Source organism: Desmodus rotundus, chromosome 13, assembly GCF_022682495.2.
Source record: "Desmodus rotundus isolate HL8 chromosome 13, HLdesRot8A.1, whole genome shotgun sequence".
Taxonomy (NCBI): Eukaryota; Metazoa; Chordata; class Mammalia; order Chiroptera; family Phyllostomidae; genus Desmodus; species Desmodus rotundus.
Genome location: NC_071399.1, coordinates 54,343,416 through 54,350,762, shown reverse-complemented (window position 1 = coordinate 54,350,762; position 7,347 = coordinate 54,343,416).

The window sequence follows — 7,347 nt, the reverse complement described above, 5'->3', positions numbered from 1 at the left end:
CCCCATTTGCAACTCTCCAACTTTTCACACACCCTCGTGCCATATGCTTTCCTCCCTGCAGAGTAAGAAAGGTATTAGCCTGAATATTAAAAATCAGCTCAGTCACTCTGTGGCCTTTGCAAGTCCTTCAGCCCCTCTACTGTTGTAACAATTTCTAAATTGTTAGAATTAAGTAAAATATTATATAGGGAGTGCTCATAAACTTTGAAGTGTTATATAAATGTTAGGTTTTTGTGCTCTTTTGTTGTTTTGCTTTTAATTTACTAAGGTCTGGCTCTGTGTGCAAGGTTGCTGGGTTTAAAACAGAGAAAGAAGGTCCCTGCCCCACTTCATCCCAACCTACCTCTGGAGCATTTGGAAGACGTGGCTTGAAGGACTCTTTCCCCTGATGGGCTCCATAAACTCCCAGAATAAACACTGGCAATGTGAGAAACAGTCTTAAATCATTGGAAAACTATTCAGATACTCAGGAAAGGAGCAGGCAGGAATATAAGAAAGAATGAGAGAGTGAGAGAAGAGAGAGAGAGAAAAGGGGAAAGAGAAGGACAAGTCTCTCTTTTTGGTGTACCCAAGGTACACTGGGACTGCATCCCTGGTCAAGTGCCCCACTCTGCCACCTGACCCAAGGACTGAGTAGACACCCCACCTAGATCAGTCTCCTCAATGTTGAGGTCCACACTGCCCAGCTATCCAGGCTGTCATTGCTACCTCCACACACCTTCAAGCCACACAGGGTGTCTTCTTATGCCAACCTTACACCCATTTTCATGTGGGTGTGGTGATTCAAGGTGGTTAGAGTAAACCCAGGAAAGACAGGAGCATTCTCCCGGAAGCTCTCTGGAAAGAAAAAAACAGGATCTACCTACATATCTTCTCCCAAGTTAATCTGTGGTAAAGACTGAGATCAAGGACAGGTGATCCATGGCTAGCTCTTATAGGATAGAAGCAGTAGTATTTTGAAGCCTCCACCTCTCATATTCTGCCCTATGTAGGGTTAATAGATAGAGCAAATGAAAATGTGGGATGCCCAGTCTAATTTGAATTTTAGATAAATTAAAAATCATCATTCAAGTGTATATCCCATGCAATATTTGGAATATACTTGTTCAACTTGGGCAGAGCCTCTTGGGGCAGGATGTGACCATGAAGTTCACCATTCCCTATGGGAAGAGATTCAGGCTTGGCCTCTTTGGTTGAATGTTCTAGCCACTTGGACAGCCAGTCCAAAGCAGGAAAAGCATGTGTGAGAATGAAAACATATGTGAGTATGGGTATACTGCATCCATCATCCTGCAATGGAATGCTATGAACATGGATATAGGGAGGGAAGTTTTTCTCTCCCTCCCATCACAGTTCCCCCTCTTCCTCCTTATTCCCAGCAAAGCAAAGGGCAAAATCTCATCTCATTTGTTAGTAGCCTATGTCTGTGGCTATAATGAGCGTTCCTTGTCCTTTTTCTCAAGGAACATGTCAGTGTCCTTGTCAGAAAAAAAAAAAAACACATTAAAAATGGTAGCCCACAGTCATGACTACCTTTAGGAGACCCCTTCTAGAAGGGTTGCGTTCCTTTAGGAATGAGGCAGCAATTCTCCCAAACACAAGTGTACCCCGACCACATAAAAACCAGCCTCCAGTCCCCTGCTCATTAGCTTCTTTGTTCCTGTATGCCTCCATCATTTTCAGAATAAAATTTTAATCTATTTGGTAGCCTCAAATGCACAAAAGCATTGATGATGCCTTAGTAATGAGATTATCAATGATACCAGTTTGATCAATTCCTCTGCAAATACCTTTGTCCCAAGAAACAATGAGCCTCCTGGTTATTTGACAGCCTCAAAGACAAGAGGTAATTATCAACATGGCGAAGTAAACAGTGTATGATTTATAAAAATGTGTTCCCGCATTGGGTTCCTTCTAGAGTAAGGTAGTAACTGAAATTCTCTTGAGTAATACCATTTTTCATTGACGGCTTGAAAGTCACTGTTTATGCACTTTATTAGGGGCATTCTCTGATGCTGTACTTCTTGAGCAGTTGTAACACAGAAAAGAGATACCCAGATAGATAGGGCTTTCATTTAATCCCTGTCATTAGAAACCAGTGCCAAAACATACTGTGGTACATTCAGAAGAGAGTATCTTAAGGTATACAACACCAATTGCATGAATGTCGAAGAGACTGAGTAGACTATGGTGGCCCAATCTGGAGTGGGCTGCTGTGAGAATTCACCAAGTAGTCAGCCTATGGAGGATGGAGACAAAGGCCTCACTGGTTTTGAATCTCCAGCACTGAGGTCAGTGCTGGGCACTTGGTGCCAAATACACATTTTCACACTGAAAAGATATATTTAATAAACATATGAATGAATGAATGAGCTGATTCAAGACGAATTAGAGAAAATACTAACTTTTAAAATTAACATTGGATGAAAAAGAGTAAGTTCCAAGCAAGAGAAATTACATGAGTAAAAGCCCTCAAGCAACTTGAATTCTCTTCAGGGTCGTGATTATGCCCCTGCAATGTCATGCAGCCAACTCTAGCAACTCATCCCCAAACCAGAGTTCCTAAGGGTGTTCCTCAGCCTGACCCAAACCCCAAATCAACATCCCAGCTCCCTAAGCATATTCTATATCTGAGCTGCCTGGATATAGCCAGCCCATTGTGGTTTAGAAGATTCAAAACCCAAACTACAGAATTTTCAACCAAATAGCTATGTTTTTCAACCTGCAGCAAAATCGTCAACACTAATGAAATGCAGAACCAAGCTAGTGAAAAGCACAATTGACTGAAACCAGTGCAAAGTTCTGAGCAAATGCTCACAAAATAGTGTTGAGAGGTAATATATACTGATTTTTTTTTAGGAAAAAAGAGAAACTTTACATACTCTAAGGTAAAATTTGGACTAATAAGACACAAGAGGGCTCAGAAGTATTTCCCTCAGGGATGTAAGTGTAGAGTCAGGAGTCACCACTATCACCAGGGGCAGAGGGATTCAGAAGACACCAAGCCTCAGGCTTATCTCCAGACCCCACCAGCGAGTCTCTGCCTACAGACCACAAGCTGTCCCCCAAATTCTTCTTGTCATCGCCTGACCACTGCATTGAGGCACACCCTCACTGCATCCCCGGAGCAACACTTGAGTTTTCCACACCTACTGGATTTTGTAAATCACCTAGTCATCCCTCAAAGCCCAGCTGAGTAGGTTTTCCCAACCAGAGGTGAAAATGCTTCTTCCCTTTTTTTATCTGCCCCATTGCAGAAACTCTGCTTGCCTCACATTCAAACCACCTGTGTTATAATGTCAGCTGGGCCTGTTTTTTCCATAGTTATTTGCGCACAACTAGCCTTATACATCTCTCACCGAGAGAAAAAGTCAAACATTTTCTGTATCTATGGGAAGTTTTCACCTGGAAATTCTGAACGTGACCACTGCAACTATTGTAGCATTTTCAGATTTAGTCATGTCTTTTATTTTTCTATTTCCATTACTTCTCTGCGTGAATCTTCTCAAACCTTGCAATTGCCAAGTTCATGCTAAGTGTCTGAATTCTGCACCTAGGGACAAGTCAATGTAAGAAGGGCAAAGAGGCAAAAATACTGAGCAAAACTATTGGACAGACCAAATTCCTAGCTGTGTGACCTTGGGCACCTAAGTATAGGAGACTGTTCTGCATGGCATGGGCCCAGCTCCCACTCATAAAGGCCAGTGGAAAGCAAGGTCCAGCACACAGATAGGTTCTCCTGTGGGGAATCAGGCCTGCATTGTACCTAGGCCACTCTGAGACTTGCTTTTTGCTAAAACTCCCTCACCCTGAATTGAGGCAGCAAATGTTTACTGCATATCTTTAAAGTAACTTCCTAAAATCTATGCTAAACCTTCCAAGGACAAGTGTAACCAGTTCAACCACTTTTCCCTTTACATTTGCAAATACCCTTCCTTTTTGATGTAATTAGCAACATCCTCTCCTTTGTTTTCTGTAAAAGGTAACCACCTAAAGAGAACCTGTGCATAGTAAATGAGGACCATCCTGGATGTAATGAGCCCAGAAAAGAAATAAAAGCCTGTTAAGGCAAGGGTCAGGGCCCTCTCCCCTTGAGAGAGTGTTCATGCCATCCCTTTTCCTCCACAAGACTTGGTAGTCTGTGTCAATTTATCTCATCTCAGGCACAACGCCACTGACACTGCAGGCTGTTGTCCGCATCACCTAAGCACAACAGAGTGTGTCAAACGTGAGGTTTCCAATATGGTAGCCACTAGCCACATGTGTGTATTAAGTAGTTGAAGTATGACTTCGATTTGTCCAAACCAAAATGAGTTATAAGCATAAAACACATACTGGATTTCAAAGACTTAATATGAAAGAAAAGAATGTAAAATATTTTATTAGTAATTTTAATATCAATCACATGTTGAAATGGTAATATTTTAGATATATTGAATTAAATAAAATATTTTATGAGAATTAATTTCATCTGTCTTTTTTATTGTGACTTCTAGAAAATTTTTAATTACATTTGTGTCTTACATTATATTTCTATTATACAATGCTATAGTGAAGCATGCAGCATTATTAGCTATGAAGAAGCTTCTGTAGATTACTGAAACATAGGAAATTGTAGCAAATGCTCTTTCCACTGACAGGAAATTAACTAACCAGGTGGGTTGCTGTCACTATATTTCAAATTTATTATTTCTTTATAAATGTTAGTGTTAAATGTTACAGAAATTCTCTGTAAAGAGATTTAAAATGAAATTATAGATAATGTATTATCTTTAAAAGCTTATCATATAAAAGAAAGGAAAAATATTTCAGAGCTATATGGAACAAAGTGAAGGAATCATGTTGAAAATTACTTCTACAAGAGCAGTCATGTGGTATTTTATTTGAGCTTTCATTTTTATTTTTTTATTTTAGTTATCTTTATTTTTGGAGGTGGGGAAAGGATTCAGGAAAAAAGGGAGAGAAACAGTGATGAGAGAAACATTGATCAGTAGCCTCCTGACCCACACACCAGGCATGTACCCTGACTGGGAATCGAACCATCAAGCTTTTGGTCTGCAAGCCAGAGCTCAAACCACTGAGCCACACCAGCCATGGCAAGCCTACATTTTTTAAAATTGAGGGATTTCACATAAATTTCTATATCTGGAGTTCCTTTGGGGAAAAAAGAAAGATCTGATAACAGCAGGCCTACATTCCCATATCAGTGAGCTAGAGCTGGGAAGTAGCTGCCCATTTAAACAACACACCTACTTCCCAGTTGGCCTCATCCCTATCATTCACATGTGGTCTCTTTCCTTTACATGTGTGACCTATCTAGTCTTTATAGGTCTTTTGCAATTACCATTCTGAAGATTTCACATTTGAAAAGCCAGCAAGGAAAATTTTCTTAAAAAAAAAGAATGTGGCAATTTAGATATTGCTTTTTCCCTATTTTATCAGAAGAACACAATAGTGTTAAAATGTATTACCAAGGATTACATGCCATAACACTAAACTTAGATTTATGAATTTTGGAAAACAATCTTAACACAATGAAAAAAATTTTGAAACTGCTATTTAAATAAAACAAAATTTAATGAATCATAAAATGAAGCAATAGCTAAACATGTACAGGAAACATGCAAACATGATCACAAAAGTATCAAATAACTCAACTTTGTCTATGGTCATTTAAATATAATTAAAGTTGTTTTGGGATTCAAGATAGCAGCAGAGTAGGTGGATATTACACTCCTTCCCTCCCAAAACCAAACTGGAATTACAACTAAAATATACAGCAAGCAACTGAAAACTAACTAAAGAAAAGTCTTATAACCAAGGATTTACAGAAGAAGCCATATCAAGACTGGTAGGAAGGACAGAGATTTGAAACCAGCTGCCCTTCTCCAACAGGAAGTGGCTAAGATTCCAGAGGGATATCTCAGCAGCAAAGGTTCTCTCTAACGAGCATGGGGTTTCACCTCATTCTGGGATCCTAAGCCCAGAGCACCACAATCAGGAAGAGACACCCACATAGCATATGGCAATGAAAACCAGTGGGGACTCTGTCTGCCAGGAAGAGACAAGAGTCTGCTAGAGACACAGGCACCCTCTTAAAGGGCCAATGTAAAAATCTCATTTGCCGCTACTCATCCTGGCCCCTGACAGAAGGAGGGTAGAGATGACTGACTAGTGTCACATGAAGATACTGGGGTTTGTGGCTCTGGGAAGAGAGCTGAAGAGATAGCACCAGGATCCTTGTGCTGAGTTACTGTCCCGCACTGTAGACACCATCATTCTTGGGTGAAGCACTCCCCTCCATATGGCATCAACCTGGGGGAAAGCAATAACCCCACCCACCAGATGCCCTCCTGCCCAACCCTACAGAGTTTGTGCCCTACTGAGGAGTCAACTACCTGGGTTAGAATAAAGACATCTAGTCAGACTCGGGGTCTGTCTTTGACTGAGTTGTGTGGCTTTGGGGTAAGGCCACTTCCCCCGCTTTCCCTTGAACCCTACTGCTGCCTCCCCCTCATAGGAAATCCACTAGCTCCACTCTCTTAGTTCCTAGCAACCACACCCTCCCACCCTGCCAAGGTCTGGGCAGACTCCCAGACAGACTGAGCTGTGTGGCTCTAGGATTAGGGCCACTCCCCCTACCATCTCCCAAGCCTGACTGGAACATCTCCCTCACAGGAAATCCACTAACCCCATCCTTTTGACTTCAAACAGCCCTGCCCTATAGTGATTGGGCTCCTGAAGAATTTGGTACAGACTGAGTTGTGTGGCTCTACAGCTGGGACCATTTTCCCCACTCACACCTGACTGGTGGAGAGCACAGCATTCACACGACCAAATCTTGGTCTGTTTGGACTTATACTCACCACACCAGGAAGGTGTGCAAACATCTAGTGGGTAGCAGCTTAACTTGGTATACCCTGGGACATTTGTTGAGTGGCCTCAGATCCAGCACCAGCACCAAGTTTGAAACTATATCAGTCTGGTGAACACCATTCACTTCTACCTGCTGCCTCACCGAGAGCCTACCTCATGAAACTGAGTACCGTCAGAGGGTCTATCTGTGACTGAGTCTAACAGGCAGCAGGCTGGTTGAGACAGTATATCTAGGGGTGCTTTTAACCTTGCTAACACTTTTGAACACTTGCTAACCTACCCCTGGGCCTAGTGCTGGTAAAGCTGGCCTTAGTGCATAGCTTGGTCCTTCCCAAGCACATCAGACTCAGCAGAGGCAGCAACAAACTGTGAATCCCTTGTAGCTCCAAACAGGTTACTGAGGGCCAGTCACAGGCAGCATCCATCATTGGTCTGTGCCAGATGCCCAGAACCAACACACCCGGTGAACAG